Source organism: Python bivittatus, unplaced genomic scaffold, assembly GCF_059951505.1.
Source record: "Python bivittatus isolate LINGU-HERP-01145 unplaced genomic scaffold, Pbiv_v1 ctg000980_np1212, whole genome shotgun sequence".
Classification (NCBI taxonomy): Eukaryota; Metazoa; Chordata; class Lepidosauria; order Squamata; family Pythonidae; genus Python; species Python bivittatus.
The window spans coordinates 45,950,062-45,971,770 of record NW_028277125.1 but is presented as its reverse complement, the minus strand read 5'-3'; the positions used below and the strand labels follow the sequence as shown (position 1 = coordinate 45,971,770).

General features: G+C 40.6%; 1 protein-coding gene across 5 annotated transcripts in view; it reads left to right on the top strand.

The window, feature by feature from the left end:
* LZTS2 (leucine zipper tumor suppressor 2) overlaps positions 1-21,709 on the top strand; it is a 64,180-nt gene that overhangs the window by 8,151 nt on the left and 34,320 nt on the right. The window contains exon 1 of one of the 5 annotated variants that reach the window (XM_025164583.2): positions 4,192-4,276. The exons of 3 other annotated variants lie outside the window; for them this stretch is intronic. The gene's annotated coding sequence lies outside the window, so the exon portion shown is untranslated. Of the gene's footprint in view, positions 1-4,191; positions 4,277-9,795; positions 10,279-21,709 lie in introns of those variants that run through there. One more of the 5 variants, XM_025164584.2, reaches the window with a different exon arrangement.

Genomic DNA, 21,709 nt, shown 5'->3' with positions numbered 1-21,709 from the left:
CACATGTCTCCACTTCAACAAGGGTGATCCTTTGTTTTCACTTGCCTGTTGTGCAACATTAATATTTTCAATAGAAGAGAATATATGTAGCTCAGAGTTAAACTGCGGAGTCCTTGGGGCTCTCTGAGCTTGGTTGTTTGCTTGCAGACATTTCATTGCCCAACTAGGTAACATCATCAGTGCCAGTGATTGTGGGGTTTGCTTCCTGTTTATATACAGTAGCTTGCCCTGCCAGTTTTGGTGGGGGTGTGGTTCTTTACAAAATTCTTTTATAATTTTACCAAATTGCAATCTTTACTGTGATGAAAGGGGAGAGTTATTAAACTTCCCAGACACTTTCTGGAAAACATTTGGATCCATTAGGTGCCTGTGAAGGACCATCCAAATTGGTTTCCGTAACCCATGGAGGTCACGGGTGGCTGTCAATTGTATTTGGATCAGGGCATGATCCAACCATAGCAACAGGGTGATGGAAATCCCTTCCACCTCCAGATCGTATAACATCTGCTCTGAGACAAAAATAAACTCTAACATATGATCATTTAACGTATTTCAGGCCCAAGATTACTTGAGACAAGCTGACCCCAGGGTACGGAGGTCGAAATCTTCCAACACCAGGGGTGGGGGTTCTCAGAAACCAGCTCCATCAGCCCAGGGAGAGACCCTGCGAAACAGCAAAGTGCATGGTTCATCAGTAGGATCCCAAGCTTGTCTCTGCAGGACAACCTGACATATAGGCACTCACATTCTGGTATCTCAGGAGCAGAGTCCTTCATCTCAGGAAGGGTGTTCCTCATGATCAAAGCCACCCCCAACCTCCTCAATGTATTAAGTTTGTTGAAGGACCCAGAACACACCATTTTGAAGAATTAGTGAAAAAGTCGAAGGGCCATAGCCAGAGCAGGGAGAAGTTTAGATGTAAACTGTTTCAGGTTCAGTCTCCAGCATCTCCAGGTAAGACTGAGAAGCAAAAGAAAACAAAACTTGAATCTCTGTGTAGCCACCACAGCGTGTTATCAATGGAACAATGATATCACTTGGTATAAGCCTTATATTGTATGTTGAAAGTTATTTGTGTTCTGTGCCAGCTATTTTTTAAAAAGAAAATAAATCTAAATAGGTAAGCTTCCAGAAAAGTGTGGAGAGGGATTTGGAGGGATGTAATGTGAAATGGGATTTTGTTTTTCTTACAGTACATTGAAACTTCCTGTTTACTTTACAGCTCATCAGTATCATGCCTGTGAATGAAAATAGATTTAGTTTCACATGCTTTATAATTCCTTCTGTAGTCAACTCAGTAGAAAATTGCTTCAAATATGCATAGTAAGATAGAGCTTTGGACCCCAAGAGTCTGTATACAAAAGGATACACATTGATTAACTGGGACTGTCCTTATATCAGGACAGGCTTGTAGATGAACAACAGACATGTAGTACCTTGGGACATTTTTTTCCTATTCCAGAGCTACGCATGAAGCATTTTAATTTGTCTTCCTGTTTTGGATGTGCAGTCTTAGTATTGTTACGATTTTCATGGGTTTGCAGAAAGTACCATATTGACCTCCCACCTGGTATGAAATTATATTTTTTCAGGGGGCAGGGGATTGCATCTCAATAGAATCCCGGAAAACAGAGCAATAATTATATCTGGTTAATTGCAGTTTCCTCCCAAATTCAAACAGATAGCAGTCAGAAGTGGTCACAGCTCTTAAGGAAGATACTGTGTCTGTAGGGTACACAGATGGCACAGTACAAAGATAACTGAACTAAAAAGAGTGTGTTACTGTAGTTCAGGAAATAGCAGGGGAAGGAAGAACTGCTTTGTGGGACAAGTTACCCTGATAGGCCTACAACGTGGTGTGCTTGCTTCAGGTGTTTGGCTGGAGTTTCAGCATGGCTGATTTGCGCACAGAAATGGGGAAGAACCATCTGTATGGTAAGCCAAGGCAGAACTCCTTTTTATGGTCCTAGAGAACAATTCCTGCACTACTCCTCCTTAAATGGATCTAGGTCAATCCGTTTCTGCTGCTTTTGTTGGAATTTCCTTGCTTTAAAGTGGTTCAGTGGTTAGTCAACGTGTCCTGCCATACTCAGCAATAGATCACTGGAGTTTGTGTCTTAAGTTACTGGGTCTGGGGAAAATTGTCTGTAACTAATTGTTCCCTTATGTGCAGGAGGGGGGTATCAGAGTCCTGGACATAAGGGCCTCTTCTTTCAAAATCCCTATTTTGCTCAATGTGATACAAGCAGCATAGGCTTGCTGGCTGTCATTTGTGATACATTAGGGCATTTAAAGTTATGCTGTCTTAATCTGCCCTAAAAGATTTTAATAATGGTGGGTAGTTACATTCTTAAATTCATTCTTAACAGAGACATAACTGCTTGGGATTCTACTTCAGGTATTTTAATTTTTTTCTTCTTGGTAAGGAAGGGAAGAATTGTAAAGTGCTGTCTAGCCTTTACAGTGTGATTAGTCCCCCGTGAACTTGGAAGAATAGCCTTCCAAATTTGTGGTTAGCAATTTGCAGGGCTACATTTGAAAACTGCATGTATTGGAAGTCATAGCTAGACTCCAGTCCATCTCACCCTGCTTCTCCAATGCTGATTTCAGGATCTTCTCTTGATGTGTTTAAATTAGATGCAGATCTGACGTCTGCAACAATGGCATTAAACTTCATGAAATATGAACAAAGGGAGAAGAGCGGAGCTCAGTCAGTAGCTTCTATCCAAAATAGGCAACATTTTTGATGGCAGAGATGGCAATGAACAAAATAAGTCAGAGCTAGAAGGCACATGGTAGTAGCAAATCAGAGTTCCTTTATGAAATGTGTGTTGCAATGCAAAAAGTAACGTTCATTAAAACGATTGGCTTCTGGGCATGAAGAAGTATTGTTGGGTCTGTAGATCATGCGCTTTTAAAAACAGTGGGACTTTGACAGAACTGCACCCTTATCTGGATTGTAATGGTGCTGCAGGGTTTACTTTAGACACAGCCCTAATCCTGTTAATATGACAAGGAATGTGTGACAAAAGGAGAGTTGGAAATCCACCTATCTGTTACCTCTCCTCCACCATAACAACATTTTTCCCTGGCAGCTGATCTCCAGGGCAGAGATTGCTTCACAAACATCTGATTAGACATATCAGCTTTTGTGGATGTAGAACACACTATGCAGATTTATACATGCAAAAAAAGGAAAAGAGAGAGGCAGTGAGAGAAAGACAACTGATTTCAAACTGTAGTGTTTTAATCTTCCTGGCTACTCTTTTTGGCCAGTGACATATTTGAAATTTTAAAAGTGGGTGGTTGTTGTACTCACAAAATGGCTGCCCCAGTAGGCATGGCCAATCATGAAACGCTCATTTATCAGAAAGTAATGCAGCATCCCCAGATTTTGGTGAGACCCTTTGTGGGGCATTGGAGCAAATACCAAATAGATGTTGGTACTCTGTTTTGCAACATACTTAGATTCCTATTTTGATTTGATGATTCTTTAATTTTTTTTAGAATAGACTGATTTGGTAGGAACCTGCCTGGCACTAAAGAAGATATCTGGAGGCACATTGGTATGCACCATATTGCTCCCCCTACTGGAAAATTAAGAAGCAGGATAGAATTGGGGGCTTTTTGAACTTCACCTTATGTAACTAATTGGAATAAAATTGAGGATGCCTTGGTTTTTGTCCAGAAATGTATAAGCTTATCAAGGCATCACAACCAGATTTATTCTGAAAACTTGCAAGTGTCCATCTGAATGAAGTTTGGTTTCCATGCTGTATGTGCGGTCCTGATACTGAATTGCTTACATGGAATCCTGGGCTTCTAGCCATTTTGGGAAGAGTATTTTTAGAAAATAAATTGCTCAGATGTGAAATGAAAACTGTCACAAATGAGATGCAAGACAGTACAGTAGTTACTTGCCTACTGTTCCCTTTGTGAAAGAAATGCTTATAATGGCTTCCTTCAGCTGTGGACTTTTTGTTTTTGATGTCCTGCTCCTGGCCCTAATTATCTGCTGATGTTGTCTCAGGTCTGTAGCTAAAAGCCTTGTGGTATTGTACTTCTATGTATAACACCGTGGAAAATGCTGCTACTTTCCCCTTTAAGTGAGGTTTGTTTTCCTCCAAGTCTATAGCTATTTTAATGCAAGCCCAAACGTGCACGTGGTCTGTGTAAAACTCCAGACAGAGCCAGACAAGACTCCACTCCTTCATCTGCTGGGCAGGAACAGGCTCAACTGCTTTCCTGGGCTCTGATGAGGGAAGGGTCCAGTCACGTAAGTTTGCTTACTTTGTGGCCTGCTTCTGCACTCTTCCTTTAAATGGCTTCTTGTGGAACAAGAATGGGGTGGTACATTTTTTGTACCTCTTCTTGGTCATCCAACAGCCAACTGGATTTTTTCAGCCCAAATCTGGTAGCCCTACAGGTGAAGAGAACAGAAAATCTCTTCCTGAGTGTAGAAAACTAGATTTATGAAAGCTGAGAAATATTTCCACCTAAGCAAGGGCTAGATTTGGCAGGCTGTGCTTCCAGAGGTTATTTCCTTGATCATCAGAGAATCTAGTGGCAGGCACCACCCCTTCTGGTTGGCACTAACAGCAGCCAATCTATTGGCTGCTTCCTGCAAAGATTCATACATGACCACTTAATAGGGTTCCACTGTAATTGGTTGATTGGTTGCAAAAGAACTTGGAGGATGAGAAGGTTTATTGTGCAATTTTGTGAAAGGTACAATCTGATGAAGACTGTAGTACGGTAGCTATACCAGCACCTCGTTGAAGTGGGGCTCTTGTGATACCAATGAACATAGAAAGTTACAGGATGATTATTGAGCAACTCCAGATAGAGCTAGAAAGCTTTGAGAGTTGCTACCAGTCAGTGTTGATGGTATTAGAGTTGGTATTTGACTAAGTATAAAGCAATTTCCTGTGTCTTCTATTACCATGCCATACGCCTCTTGAAAAAGGATGGATTACTGGAAGAACACATTCCCTGGCAGCCATTCCCACTCCTCTATTTTATATATCAGCCTCCAAGTTAAAGCTGCTGTGGCAGAACCAACACTTCCTACTGAGGTTTCTTTATCATTCATTTCAATCAAGTATCAGAAACTGTGCTATTTATAAAAAAAAAGTTGTAAGTAGTTGGATCGGAGCACGTATCTTGCTACGGTTTTTTTATTGCTTCCAGTTAAAATTTGACAACTCCATTTCCCATTTCAGATAAACAACATTCTCTTTGTCTTTTTTTTTTTCTTAAGCATTTCACCCATGTATGCTCTCAATTTATATGTTGGTCACATTCTGGGTTATGTTACTCAGCTGCTCACTTTAACTGTTAAACCCAATTTGGTGAAATCAGTGGGGCATATCTTAGCTTCACCCAGTATAAGTTGGAGGTATGGATTGTCTCTTGGTATATTTGTGCTAATTTTTCAGTTGAGCAGGAGTTGAATGCAAGGGAAGCAATATTTTTTACATACCTTGGGATGAGCCTTCCTGGTCATAATTGGTTTCCTCCCATGTTTGCTACCTCCAAGGCAATCATATCTTTCCATATGTTGCATAATCCTTGAAGAGAGAAACAGCCTCCACCCAGAGTTCTTATAATTCTCTGGCTCACTTCTCACTGAGATGTTAAACCTATGTCTGGATTGTATTACCTCAACTGGCAGGTAGATGTTCATTTATTTAAAACTCCCCCATAAAAACAAAAACAAATTCCTCAGTGTCAAAAGTCAACATGGCAAAGAGAAAGCTAAGGTAGATGTTTTATAGATGAGGGCTTGTTGTTCTTTTTTTGTGCGTTTAGGAATATCTACCATTGCTCCCATTTGTGATCTAAAGAAGTACAACCTAGGCACAGTGTGCCTATCTCTTCAGGAGATGAGCCTTATTTCCTAGCAGCATTCCTTTTGCCCTGCTGAGTGGAATTATTCATTGTGAGCCAGGCATGTTTTGCCAGCTTTATGCTGCAAGAAAAAATGAAGAGCTTTCCAAGTATTAAAAGCATCCAGTATGTTGAAATCAACAACAGAGATGATAGGGATTTCCTCCAATGTTGCTAGAATGGGGTCAGGTAGTCCTCGACATACGACCATTCATCCAGCGACCATTTGAAGTTATGAACATGCTGAAAAAAGTGACAAACAGTGCCTGAAGTTATGGCTGTTGCAGTGTCCCCGCAATCACATGATCAAAATTTGGGCACTTGGTAGCCCGCCCATACTTACAACCACAGGGGTGCTTCAACTCCCCCCACCTGCCTCTCTCCCCCATCTATGTCCTTATGCCTGCCTGCTGCCCTGAGCTTCGCTGCCCCAGCTGACCTTCGCCATCTTCTTGCTCCTGCTGATGATGAGGCGTGCCTGGCCTGGCTGGCCTTCAGCTGCAGGGAAAAAAAAAAGGCCAAAAGTAGCCCCTGAGCCGCAGCGTGCCAAAATGCTCCTTTGTGCCGCGTTCCTGGGCTGAGCTGGGCTTTTGGCTTTTTTTTTGCAGCATGAAGCAAAAGCCCAGCCCAGTCCCACCCAGAAGTGCAGTGCAAAGGGGTGTTTTGGCAGTGCAGCTCAAGGGCTGCTTTTGGCTTTTTTTTTTCACTGCAGCTGAAGCCCAGCCCGGCCCAGCAGCCAGGCTGGGCATGCCTTGTCAGCGGGAGCAAGAGGATGGCAAAGGTCTGCTGGGGCAGCGGAGCATAGGGAAACAGGGGTTTCAGAGTGCAGGGTGGCAAGGGTGACTATGGCTGGGCTTGGGCTGGGGCGGCTGTGGCATCCCGGGGCATGGCAAGCAGCCCCAGAGCCATGTGGTTCTGGGGCTGCTTGCCGCCCCACACAGTAGGGTGCAGAGTGGCCAAAAGGACAGAGATGGGAGGGAGATAGGTGGGGTGGGGGGAATTGGAGACAGTCCCTTACCTTACTGAGGTTTGGGGCTGGGAGGGACCAAGCCCGGAATAGCTTGGATTGGGGTGATGTGATGGAATGTATCTACAAAGAGGAGGGTGATGTGGGGGATAGAAGCAGAGATCAAGGCTATCAAGAAGGAGGGGGTGCATTCCAGGAAGGGCAGGGAGACAAAAGACAACACAGTCTGCAGGAGGAGCGAAAGAAGTTAGGATAGCCATTCCCTAGGATCTCCCAGGGTATATTTACTTGTTGCAATAGTATAGATTTAGTCTGGCAAGATTCTGTCTATAGGAGTAAGAAAATAAAGGAACTTAACACAACTGGACTGTTTCACTGTTGTTCTTGGGCTGGCCCTGATAGGTGGGTCCTTACTTAATGACACATGATTCTTGGTTAACGACAACAACGGGACTGTTGGGATAGCGGTCACGAAGCAATGTGGTCACATGATGTCTTGCTTTATGACCACATCGCTTAGCGACATAAATTCCGGTCCCAATTGTGGTCATAAGTTGAGGGCTACCTATATTGCATTTATACAACTTTTAGTATAAACTATGGAGAATTCAGAGAAAGTGAAGAAAGCTTATCAACAGCCCAGACAAGGTTGTAGAATGTATGGTCTTCTAAATCTTGCTGAAATATAATTCCCAACAACCTTGGTCAGCAAAGGCAATAGTAAAGGATGCTGGGAACTGCAGTTTAGCGATATCTGAAAGGCTAAAGATCCTCAATTTCCCAGCTGAAATACGGTATGTCATATGGAAACCGACCATATCTAGTTCAGTTTCCTCATTTTCATATCTTAGAATTATAGTCTATAATCAAGGGTGCTTCCAGATCAGAGCTTTTCTTGTACTGTTGTCCTTGTAGAAGGGAATATAGGTAGCTCAGGGTTGAATTGTGGAGTCCTTGGTGCTCTTGGAGTTGGGTAATGCTCTCTAGTTGGGTGTTGTGCTCTAGCTGGTGCTCCCTAGTTGGGTAATGAAACATCTGTAAGCAAACAACCAAGCTCAGAGAGCACCAAGGACTCCACTGTTGTCCTTCTTCATTTGTAAACATTTAAAAGGCTCCTGATGACATTGCTTCTCATTTGTAACTCTTTTCCCCTACTGCTGCTTTTATCCCTTTTCATTCCTCTAAAAGTTCATGAAGGGGGAAAAAATGGAATAGCTGTACAAAGTCTTTTAATTAATAACAGTAGGAGTTATTCATCTGGCAACACCATCTATTTTCCCTCTGCCTCTTGCTGCTTCCATGTCTCTCCCCTTTCATTGTTGAGGACCTGTTGAATTTTAGATTGTAAGCTCCTTTGTGCAGGGAGACTGTCTCCTATTACTTGATGGAATTCCATTTGCATTGATGATGCTATATATACAATAAGTAAATAACATACAACATTAGAAAAGGGTCAGAATGTCTTAAGGGACCCTCAGGAGCCACTTTCAATGCAACATAAAAATGTTCCAGTGTAGGAAATGTACATGCAGAAATGTAAGAGGCTCTTTGACATCTAACTTTGTGGTGTAGAATAGGAGGGGCTGTTAACAATTCTGCAATACTGTAATGGTTGTAATAAAGAAGGCAGCAAGGAATATTTCTCTAGATTTTCAGCTGGCAGGCATGAAGCTCTGAGTTCAAATTCCAAGGCTTTCAGTTCAAGTTAAATGTTTAAGCAGTGTTCCTCAAACTGATACTATCCAGATGTGTTGGACTTCAGTTCCCAGTTTTGCTAGCCAGCCTGGCCACTGGGTACTGAGGCTTTATACATCTAGAGGACACCAGATTGGGGTAAACAATGATACAAAACCATATCCTAGGATAATTTGGCAAATCCTCAGTGAGGATTTAACCCAAGAAACATTCCATGCTGACCCTGGACAAATGTGGAATTATAATGAACTTGGTTGGTTCTTCTGAGGATGTAGAAAATGCAGTTTTCCTCACCGTTGAACAGCCATTATTCACCACTTCACGTGTGAGATTATGCAGAAGGTTTCCTAGAGGATATGGCCTTCCTGGAGGTGACATCTACTGTAACACCTTTCTTTTTTAGAATGACCACTGGCCAGTTAAACTGTTTGCGCTTATTCAGAATCAAAGGAGAAGAGGCAAGCTGACATGGTCTTTGGCTAATATTTCCCATGTTACTACCATGAAGAGGTGTGAAATTAAGGGTGGTTACTGTAACTATTCTGGCTGGCAGAAGCCAAATTTTAGGTTCTTGGAGTGCTGGATTGCTGCTGCTTTGAACTTTAGTGGCACTTACATGCCTGCTTGTTTCCCATTTGCTCAGCTGTATATTTCTAACAGAAATATCACAAGTCTCCAGTATCATCTTCACACATAGAATGGATTCCACAGAGCTGCCCTGAAATTTCTTTCCTCTCAGGAGAGTGAGAAGCATCACAATTAAGAGATAACCATGTTAAACAATCATCTCTCTCTCTTGTTTTGGCAAAGCCGTGCATGGAGAATGTGGCACCTTTCAACTGATCTTTACATTTCATGCATACCAACTGGGGCACGTGCCTTATTTTTGTTTTACTAGGGGAGTGAAGGTTGCCTTTCTTACTGACTCAGGCTTTTAGGCTGGAAAGGCAGGCAGTGTCTTTTCCTTGAGGGGACGTCCACTTTGAGGGACACAAAATATTACACTAAGTGTTAGGAAACGTAAGGAGCAGCCTTTGATGTTTAGCGCTTGCTGGTAGAGATATTAGAGGTTTAAGATTCTAAATCTTTCTGGCTGGCTGGCAAAGGGCTAGGACTTGTGCAAAAATGTTCCATCTCCTCCCACTCCATCTGGCAGTATGTTTGCCTGCCAAAAGGACTTGTTTCCGCATCTCTGTTTTATTTAAGGAATTCCAGGCTCAGAACTTGAAGCAGAAGAATGCGCCTTCCTGGAAGCAACAAGTCTAAAAGCAGACCCTTCCTCTGCTTCAAACTTGCCTCAGGGGAAATTGGTGCTGTTTGCTGGCTGTTGTCACAAAGGGCATCCGCATCATTCCTACCCTGAGATGATATTACCAGTTACTCAAGGATCTTCAGATCGATGTGAGAGAAGGGTGTGTTTTCCTGGCAGGCTGAATTTTCTTCAGAACAGGCCCAACTGGTGCACATGTGGGAGGCCTGCTGAACACTGTGTCCCTGTCTTTTCTTGCTTTGCATGGGGTGCTTCCTTGCCGCTGAGATAGGAGTGTTGATACTCGGGAGGAAGAAACCACGATAGTGATCTGGGACACGCTGAACTTGAAGCCAGAGTCTGCGACCGACAGCTGCTTACCTCCATGATGCAGGAGGCTGGTGGCATTGTGTTCAGTTGGAGTAGGCAAAAGCTAGATTGAAAATCTATTTGGGACTGGATGATCTGCAGTAGATTGGTAAGGCTTTGTCTCCAACTTGTTTAGTGATAACAGCACCGCTGTTTTTCTCACTTAAATAAAACAGTTTAGAATTGTTGCTTGGTATTCGTTCTAGTTAGATTTGGACTTACCCATCGTATGGCTCACAGGAAACAATAGCTGATTGGCTCCTCCCCCATTGCCCCACAGTTCAAACCAGTATTTGAACTGGTTTGAATTATAGATGTCTTTGTTCTAGGAACTTACATAGAAGATTCAGCACACCTGAGTCTTCTCATGCCTGTTATGCTGTAAATCACTCTCAAACACCACAAGATTCTCTTCTGGTAAAAGAAAAAAATAGACTAATAAGTTACAGTATGCAAATTAATATAAGACTAAGCAGACTCATGGCTGTTTTAAAAAGAGTACATCTAATTACCATAACCAGGTTCATTTTTTTTTCTTGTCCTGTTTTAGTTATTTCTCTGATTTATACTCCATTTTTTCCAGTATAGTCCAGATAAATGTTGTTTGATTTTGGCCTCTGGTATGATACAGTTCAATCCGTTTCTTTTCAAATGCTGGATGAAAACTTCCACCATCCATCTATAGAAGACGCATCGTTGAAGCAATCGGCTTGCTTTCTTCTTCATCATTTTCTGTGTTGTGTAGTGCGAAGGGACAAAAAAGGGAAGAGTAAAGAAGAGTACCCCAGTTCATAGGGAAGAAACAGTCTGGCTCCTGTAGAGAAGCTGGCTGCATCATGCATGCTTGTCATGGAAACAATTCTGCCCTTCCATGGACTCTGAGCGTGTCCCAACAGAAGCTCTGCTGTGCTGTAATTCCAGGCCTCCCCCATATTTTTGTACTGTGAAAATAGCTTTAGTTTTGTTCCACTTGCTTTGTTGCAGTTTGTTTAATGAAGAGGCTGTAACTTAAAACTTCAAGGTTTGCAGAGATTGCCCAACAAAAGAGTTTAGGTCTGACTCATCTGTAGACACCCCTCCTGAAGGTGGCCACAGTCATGGTTATGTGACTGTGGGGGGGTTCTAACTGCTTGCACAATTGCAGCATTTGAAAAAAACTTTTTTTTCAAGAAACGTTGATAGCCTGAACTAAATCACAGCAGCCGTGTGAAGAGCTGCACCCACACCATGGCTTATCTTAGCTCTCCTTAGTCTAATGCCTTCCATTATACAAGTTCCCCATAATCCCCCATAACTATAACTCCCATAATCCTCCAGGCAGCATTACATTGTAGCCCAACAAATTTGAGGGGTACCTGATTGGGAAAACATTAACCTGCAGCCATGTCTTTCTAATTTGGGGGGTGGGGCATATACTTCAGCTGGAGTTTAGTTTGATATATAAACCCTCTTGGAAATTGCCCTCCATGGTTAGCTATAAATGCCAATTTCACTGTAGTATTAAAACATTTGATGTAGCATGCAGAGGCAAGTTACAAAGCTTTGCAATGCAGAGATAATCTGATAATACTTTTATTTCTTAGGAAAAAAGATGAACATCTTTCTTATTCAGGAAACAAATTGTATGCATTTCAGAATGGAGAATAAAACAAAATATGAAATTCTTCCTTCTCCACAGTCCTCAGTTTAAATGTAAAGGTTAACTATATTGAATAAAGATGATATACAGCTTACACAAGATCAGCTTCTCTGATTGCATCATGATTTCTGTGCCAAATGTTAGGCAATTATGCAAAGTTCCCAGTGAAGTTTATAGCTGGACAGCATGGTTTATTGTAGCATCTGTTTATTTTAGTATTTCAGTAGATTATAAATGTACACTACTTTTCAATGTAACTGTTATCAGACTTTTTAAAAGTCTGGTTATATTCTGTTAAGTTTAATCAGATAGCTCTTAAAAGTGTTCTATTATTATGATTTTATGTTGCTTGCCTACTGCCCCTATTCTCCACAGTCATTATTAGTGGGAAAAATATCCATTTTAACATTCTAAACCAGCTCAACCCTGACTAGGGTGCTGGTCTTTACCCCCTGTGATTGCTTTGATATTTTTGGGGACTGCTGTTTTACTTTGATGGTAAAGTTGAAATATTTGAGAGAGATGCTTTTGACTCCCTTGCTTTTTTGGTGAACAGTCAACATTGTTCTCAGCCAGGCCTTTGCAGCTGAATCGCCTGCCTGCATCAGATAGTGAAGAGTTAAACTTTTCCCATGGTTCAGCCACATGACTGGCACATGATGGATTCCATCCTGTCATATGAGGCTTGATATGTTCTGAGTGGGGTGTTCTGCATCTGGAGTTTATTTACACTATTGAATTCTTTTTGGAGCGAAAGACTGTGCTGAATATACAAAGGGCTGAAGCCGATTGCTTAGGCAACACTTAGTAGGGAGGATATCCTGACAAAAACTTGCTAAGGTTCTCCATAGCCAAGGAAATATCAAAAGCAGCCCCTTAACCCATCTCCATAAAGAGTTATTTGTGTGGTAGGCAAAAGAGGGAGATGATTTAAATAGTCAAAACTGCCTACTTCTTTGAATAGTACTTCAAGTGTATTGTCCTCTCTCCCCACAGTTTTGTTTCTGTCTTGCAATGCTTTTCCCATTCTCATCGTGCCAAATATTACACTGCAAAATATAAGTACAACTTGCTCTTGTATGCTTTGCATAAAAATCTGTGAATGGTTGTAGGTTAGCCTTACCCAACTTTTTGCCTTGTGGATATTAGCTGGGAATTTGTGGAGCCTTGTCCCAATATATCTGGGGAATGAGATGGAAAGAAAGCAGTTGCAGATTTACTTGACTTTTTTTTTTTTTTTTAACTTGGAGCACTGAACCTGAGAGAGGCCTTGTCTTTGTTTGTTGTTTTTTTAAGAGTTTAGGCATTTCCATTAGTACTTTTGAGAAGAAATAATTGGTGGGTTTCTTTTGAGGATCACCAGCTTTCATATCAGCTTCTGCAATATTGTGTACCCTGATCATTATGACCTTTGCATAAAGTGGGATCTGCAATTACTTACCCAGGGATTTTATGCAAAGGTCAAAGCAAATGAAGTAAAAGCCAAAATACAAAAATAAACTATTGTTTTTAAAAAAGTAAAAATAACCATAATAATAAAACTAAAACTAAAACTAAATTAAGGGGTGAACACATGCTGGAATATAAACAAAATGCAGCTGTTTAAGAGTCAAAATAAGAAAAGAGTAAATATGGCAGATACAAAAGCTTGGACATTCTTTAAATGAGTATTTTGTAATACCTCCTTTGGCAGAAATAATAGCTGTCAAGCATTTCCTATACCTTAAGAGTCTTTCTATTCTTGCTTTTGGAATCTTTTCCTCACTCTTCCTTGCAGAACTATTCTAGCTCAGAAATATTCTTATAGCTGCATGTGTGCCCTGCTCGTTTGAGATCTCTGTGAAACGGGCATCCACAGCTATTGTCACTGGCTTCAAAATGACAAGGCACAACTGGGTGAGCAAAATACTGCCTGTTTTTACCGTGCAGGTGATGCATAGTAAAAAGGGGTGAGGCTGGAATTGTCTGATCACACCCACCATTTTGAAGTTGGTGACCATCACTGCATATACCCCTACTATAGTTCCAGATTCTCCCTCCCTCCCTCCCTCCCTCTCTCTCTCTCTCTCTCTCTTTCTTTCTTTCTTTCTTTCTTTCTTTCTTTCTTTCTTTCTTTCTTTCTTTCTTTCTTTCTCTCTCGTTTCAAATTGTTGTGTTGATGAAATAGTCAGCCTCTTTTCAGCTTCAGTTTCTTCACTGACTGGAACATTAGCTTCTAGGATATCTTGATATTTAGTTGAACCCATTCTTTTTTCCACCCACACAATATTTCCTGTGCCACTGGCTGCCACACAACCCTAAAGCATAATAGAACCACCCGCGTGCTTAATGGTTGGCAAGCATTTTCTTCAAATGCTTCATCCTGTTTTCTCCAAATGTATCTTGAGTGATTGTGGTTGAACAGTTCAATTTTTGTTTTATAGGTCATATGTACCAAAATGTTTCAGACTTATCAAGATTTTCTTTTGCGTATTTGAGACCACAACTTCTGTGATGAAGTCAGAGAAAAGGTTTCTTTTTCACATCTCTCCCATGCAGTTCACCATTGTATAAACATTGCTGTACTATGCACCTGTGGACAATTGCTCCAGTGTCAGCTAAACTTTTCAGCTGTTGTTTGCAGTGAACTGTGGTTTCTGTTGTTCAGATCTGACCAATTTTGGGAGCAATTCTGGCCAGATTCTTCTTGGTCTTCAGGCTAATATCCTACAGTCAGGGAAGAAATTGAAGCTGAAAAAAGTTTGGATATTTCAGCAAGACAACAATCCAAAATATTCTCCAAATGATATACTTAGAGGAAAGAAAGTAAAAGATTTTGGAATGGTCTTCACAGTCCCCAGACTGGAATAATTGAAAATCTGTGAGGAGATCTCAAACATGCGGAGTCTGCAAAGAGACCTAAAATATAACTGAGCTAGAAGAGTTCTGTGAGGAAGAATGGGAAAAAATTCCAAAAGCAAAAAGAGAAAGACTATAGGAAATGTTTGGATGCTGTTATTTCTTCCAAAGGAGATGTTAATATAGTACTGACTGAAAGGGTGTTGAAATTTCTATACCTATCATATTGTTTTCTTATTCTGGGTTTGTAAACAATTGCACATATATAGTATATGTTCAAATTTTCAGAAAGATTCATGTTTGATTTTTTACCATGTAGAAGTTGTTCACACAGAGATTCATTGAAGTGTAGAATTCAGCCAGGGATGACTTTGTATGCTACTATATCTTTACCTCCTGCTGGTATGCTTGATGCAAATCAGCACCTCGCTCTCAGAAAAAAAGCTTGTTCCTTTGAGATCAAGGTACTTGACCTGGAAAAACTGAGAGGGAGGTGAATATCAGGGATATCATAACAGCATTTACTTCCCATGGTAACAAGACTTCAACTGTCACAAAGAATGAAGGTCTTCAGAAAAGAATGGAATTGATCCATTAAAAGAGACTCTTCTTTTGAGGGGTGAAGAGCTACTCTTTTGCCCAAAAATATAAACTTCAAGACAAAAATGAATTTTAAAAAATACTATGTCTAAATGGTGTCCATCCAACAGTTCTTAAAGAACTAAAAGTGAAATTGCTACTCTTGCAATAAAAAAAAAAGTAACATCCTTATGATCATGAACAGAGGATTGGAAAAGGGTTAGTGTGACTTCTGGGGAAGAAATGGTGAACTGAAGACAGCTCTGCTAAAAGTGGAGCCGACAACTGCGCAGGAATGTAGAGCCGGCACGTAGACCGGCTTTTCATAATTCCTCTCTGGACAAGGAGAGGACTTGAGATTGCCCACAAGTGCTCCTTATGAGGAGACTACAAGACAGCAGTCTCCGGTGGGTTTAGAGCTCTGGGAGATGAGGGAACAGCCATCTTGCTCAAACCACTGTCAGCCTTCAAGAACACTGGGTTTGCTTCCTTTTCTAATCACTTTTGGAAATTGCTTGTTAACTGCTTTTTAGCTACTAGGAACCTTTGGACTGACAAGTCTGAAAACACTGCATGAGTTTCCTTCAATCCTTAGCAAAAGAAGTTTTAAATACAAATTTAAAGACTTAAAAAAAAAATTCTTTTGGAAATAAACAGCAAAAGGGTGATTAGAACTTTGATTTTGGAAAGTTACAAACCGACTTAGGGTCCAGATGGATTAGACATAAGATTTTGGAATTAATTATAAGAATCCTTCCAGTGGAAAAATGTTTTGTTTTGAATTCTTTACAATTCTTTACCAAGATGATGATGATGATGATGATGATGATGATGATGATGATGATAGGATGAGACTTTGAAGGTTGGACACTAGAGGGAACCAGAAGGAAGTAAAGATTACAATTAAAGGAGAAAAACACTTAAATTTGACTTACTAATACAGACTGAAGCAAAATATTTTAATATTGGACATATTGAAGGATATTTTTGAACAATGGACCCAGGAGTTATTTTTAAGATTGGCTGGTGTGGGTCTTCCGGGCTGTGTGGCCGTGGTCTTCAAGTTTTGTTTCCTAACATTTCGCCAGCACCTGTGACCGGCATCTTCAGAGTGCAGGAGCACAGACAGGAGCAGTTCTCCAGGGACACAGAGAGAACTGCTCCTGTCTGTGCTCCTGCACTCTGAAGATGCCGGTCATAGGTGCTGGCGAAACATTAGGAAACAAAACTTCAAGACCACGGCCACACAGCCCGGAAGACCCACACCAGCCATCGTATGCCGGCCGTGAAAGCCTTCGACAATACATATTTTTAAGATTGTCTGTCTCTATAGATAGACTGTGTTTAAAAGATGTTATGAAAGAGGAACAAGCTTTACCTGACAAGTTTGAGACTGATCTGAAAGTAGATTTAAAAATGGCAGGCTACAAGAATGATATAGAAAAAGATGCTACACTGGACATACAAAAGAAACTGTCTTAATAATTAAAAGGGATATACAAATAACAAACCAAGAGAGTGACCTGGATAATTTTCCTATATTGGATTTACAAAAGAGGCTTTTAAAGCTTTGAAGAATTTTGTGAGAAGGGCTAAAGAAAAAATGAAAAGAAATCAAGTTCTAGGATGTTATTTGAAGGGACTAAAGATCATGATTGTTAAAAGTAAAAGGAAAGAATATAGTTAAAATAGATATGCTGTTATCTCTGGTAATCCTTAACGGACTTTTGCTGATCAGGACTGAATGATGAGGCTTTAAGGATTTGTTTATAGATAAGAGATGAGATATGGGAAGAAGAGATCATTAGTTGTATTTTAAGAGAAGATGATAACTTACTAAAATTGTTTATGCTTGCGATGAAGGGGGAAGTCATTTGTTTATATATTTCTTTTCTTTTTCTTTACTATATTCTTACTTTTTCTTTCCTTTCTATTTTCCTTTCTATTTTTTTTTCCTTTCTACACCTTCTATTTTTTCTTTTCATTCTTTTATTTTTTTGGGTTTGTATTTTTATCTTTGCAATTGTAATTTTTAATAAAATTACTATTAAAAAAAAAAAAGGAAAAGGGCTAGTTTAACATCAGCATTTTTTAGAGGGCTCCTGAGGGGCTCCAGAAAATTAGAGGCTGGCTAGTTTAACATTTGTACTGGGTAATGTGATAAAACTTCATGTTACAGGTAAAATTATTAATTGCATAGAAGAGCAAGCATGTGGCTGCTGTGTAAAAGGCAAATTCTGTGTTGGAGATCATGTCTGTAGTTTTATTTTTATTATCTTTCTTAATGAAGATATTAAAAATAACATGGCAAATATTATAATGCCTTTATAGAAATCTATAATTATAGATTAATTGTAATTAAAAACTAGCAAGACAGAGATGTTGTTCCTTGGCAATTATTCTAGCTCTATTCCAGCCCTGAATTTGGCTCTGCTTGTGGTCACTCTTCCCTTAAATGAATGAGCAGGTTGGTAACTTTCCGCCTTCTGTTGGAGCTGCAGATAGAGGCCATGGCCAGGGAAGTCTTTGCCCAACTTCAGCCGATGTGCCAGTTGTATGTCTTTCTGCACTGGAAAGTCCTGATTATCATGATACCCTCGTTACTATACAGGTAGTCCTCAGTTAACAACTGCCTTGTTTAGTGACCGCTTGAACTTATGATGGCGCTGAAAAAGTTTTACAGCTGGTTCTCAAATGTATGACTGTTGCAGTATTCCCATGGTCACGTGATTATCATTTGCGAGCTTCACAGCCAGCTTCCAACAAGCAGAGTCAGTGGAGAAACTAGCAGTAAAATTGCAACTCATGCTCACATGATGTCTCACTTAACAGCCATGGGGGAAGTGAGGTCATAAGTCTGTCATGGTCATGTGATGTCTCATATAATGACCACATCACTTAGTGATGGAGTTGCTGGTTCTATTTGTGGTTGTTAAGCGAGGACTACCTGTATAGCACCAGTGCTCCATTTGCTGCATTGGTTACCAGTTAGTTTACAACCTGATTCAGAGTGCTGGTATAATTAACCTATAAAGTGCCACATTGCTTAGCTCACCTCATGGGTCCTTACTAGTCCATCTCTCCTGATTAGATTTGACCTAACTTTTGCACTCTTCCCGAGGGGATGCTCATACATGAAGTGAATGGGTGGAAGCCCAGAGGCAAACTTTCTGGGTGGCTGCCCTACTGTATGGAACAGCATGTAGAGCCCCCAACCTATTATCCTTCTTGAAGGGTATGAAGACTATCCTGTTCTGTCAGGCATTGGGTGGATAGTGGGTAGGCTGGGCTTTTTTAAAAAATAGGATTTGTTTTGGGATAAGATTCACTATTTTGTTTTGATTGTCTATATAAGGATTGTTTTAATGCATGTACATTATGTCTATTATAAACAGCCTTGAGCATTGGGCAGGCAGTATATGTAAATGGATATATGAAATTATTGGGAATATTTAGCTAGAAAAAGGGGTGGGCAAAGCATTAGTTGAGCTGCCCTATTCTGAGTTATTTTAAGTTTGTATACTCTTCAAGGGATATCTCTAACTGAATGCATTGTAGAGCCCAAATACAAAATAATCAGTGCATGAGTGGCTTGTACAACGTGGCCCCTTTTCTATGGAACTTATCTTTCTAAGGCTTGCTCAGAAACTAAATCCATGGGAAAGTTACTTAGATAAAATAAGTTTGGATTATTTTATTTTTTATTTGTTATTTTTATAATAATTATTGATTCATTTATATCATGTTTTCCTCTAAGAAACTTAAGATGCTATCAATATTTTGTCTTTATACTTTGTCTACATGCCAACTTGAGAGAAGATATCTATTACATGACAGAAAAAATGAAAGTTATGTTGTAGCCCTAGAGTAAGAGTTCAATTTAAATCTATATCTATAGCTGTTGTAAAAAAAAAAAAAGGGAAGTCATTTCCTTATACAGTGGTACCTCGGGATACGAACTTAATCCGTTCCGTGACTCTGGGCGTATCCCGAGTTGGTCGTAACCCGAAGGAAATTTCCCCATAGGGTTCAATGTAAATCCGGTTAATCCGTTCCGCCCTCCGCCCGAATTTGGTCGCAACCCGAGGCAATTTCCCATAAGGTTCAATGTAATTACCGTTAATCCGTTCTGGCGTCCTCGGACCACACGGAAAGCGGCCGGGCGCGGCGTGGTGCGGCGCGAAAATGGCCGGGTGCAGCGCGGCGCGGCGTGAAAACGGCCCGGCGCGGCGCGAAAACGGCCCGGCGCGGCGCGAAAACGGCTGCGGACCACGCGGCAGGGCCGGAAAAACAGCCGCGGACCACGTGGCACGGGCGGAAAAATGGCCGTGGACCACGTGGCACGGGCAGAAAATGGCCGCGGACCACGTGGCACGGGCGGAAAATGGCTCGTACCCCGAGGCGGAGTTCGCAAACCGAGGTAAAATTTTGGGGCCAGAGCTGGTCGTAACCCGAAAAATTCGCAAGCAGAGGCGTTCGTATCCCGAGGTATCACTGTACTTTTTTCTTTCTTTTCTTTCTGCACTTTTGGCTTCGTTCTCTCTTTTTTTATTTTATTTTCTTCCTTTATCTCAAATATTAGTTCTTGTTAGATTATATTTCTTGTTTAAAAGTTTAATAAGGTTATTAAAAAAAGGGAGAAGATATGTAGCCCAACATCATCTAGTGAGAGGTTCCTGACTGAAGGGTGGGAGGTGGGGGATTAGTATTTGATCAAACTGCTCTCTCTCGCTCTCTCTTAAAAATATCTATGGTATTATTTTATTTCAGGTACTTCAGTGTATCGAAGTTTTAAATTTTATAGCTTTTTTTATAGTTGTATTTGGGGAGGAAGAGGTGTGATTTAATTAAAAATGGTAAGATAGAAAATAAACACAGAAAATGAATGCAAGCAAATAATTTGGAAAGTTGGAGCTTGCTCCACCTGGAAGAGTTACCAAACATATCAGCTATATGTACCATACCAACCTTATACTGTGGCTGTACTTTTTTTCTCATCTTGACTGAAGGGAGAATTATTATGGGATATTAAGGAGAAAAATAGCATTGTGGAAGCATACATTAATACATTAGAACTGGAACAATGAAGATACTAACACAACTCCAGAAGTTTGAAAATGTATTCCACCATCAGCTGAGGGCTGAGAAAGGCTGTATTTACAAATACAAAATTTTGTATGTTGGTGCAAGAGATAGGGAAGTTGGGCAGTGTGCAGTCACATTTTTAAGATTAATTAAAATGTGAGGGAGAGAAATTCTCATAAGGCAGACTTTCAAAAGTGGACCAGAGGTTGTGGATTTGTTAGAAATAGGCAGAAACACGTACGGGCTGACAGCAGTACTTCAGCTCAAAATATTTCTTCTGGTGGTAAACTAAGCACAGTTATTGTGGAATCTGCCATGCGTCTGGGGGAGTGCGGTAGTATGAATTCAAAACTTCTGATTACATGTACATGCGACTGAGCTGTCTGGAAGCAGAAGCTCCTATTTATAAATAATAAGGAGCTCCATTGTGGTCAGCTAAAGTATTTTTATTTAAGATCAGTCTAGACCTGCATTAGATGATGCTTCAGTTCCAATAAATGTGGTGTTTTAAATATTTCAGAAAGGTGACTTCAAAAACTTGAAATGCTCCAAAACTGTATCATATCATTTTGCTGTGTTGATCTGCAAGCCAATAAAAAGCTGTCTGCTTGGTATGGTGTCCAAAGGTTGTTCTTTTGTGACTTGCTATGTAAAATACTCCTTCAGCGTCTTTTAAAATACTGTAGTTTGTAGTGTAGATGTTAGACCAGTGTTTCTCAACCTTGACAGCTGGCTAGGGAATTCTGGGAGTTGAAGTCCACACATCTTAAAGTTGTCAAGGTTGAGAAACACTGTGTTAGACAGATGCTCAAGTAGGCAGTCCCTGATGGGCTCATTTGCTTCCTTCAGAGCCCCAAAGCGGCTGGGGCCAAAATGTTCAGACCTGATGGCTTTTTGGGGTATGTGAAAATTTTAAGGGGTAAAATGTGTACCTTAAGCTGTGTAAATAAAGTTAGCCCTCAGGCTAAAAAAGATCACCACCCCCTGGCATAAGCTAGAAGACACAGCCCTAACTTTCAGATTATTTTCAGGTTTATTACGAAAAATGTAAATAAATATAAAATGGTGCCTACAGAAATGTAATAACACGCGAAGGAGATGGTATATTTTTCCCACTGGTATTGAAAATCTGAATTAAAAAGTGCTGAAGTGTTTAGGGCAGTGTTGTCCAAACTTGGCCACTTTAAGATGAGTGGACTTCAACTCCCAGAATTCCCCAGCCAGCATGGCTTAAAGTGGCCAAGTTTGCACAACACTGGTTTAGGGAGTCTTCATAATTCCTATGATCTTCTTCAGAGTATAAAGTATTTTATATTTGATGCTCTCACCAGCCCTATGAAATGGAAACCTGTCAATGCATTTTTCCTCCTGAGTATGTAAGATATTGAGCCAAGAACTG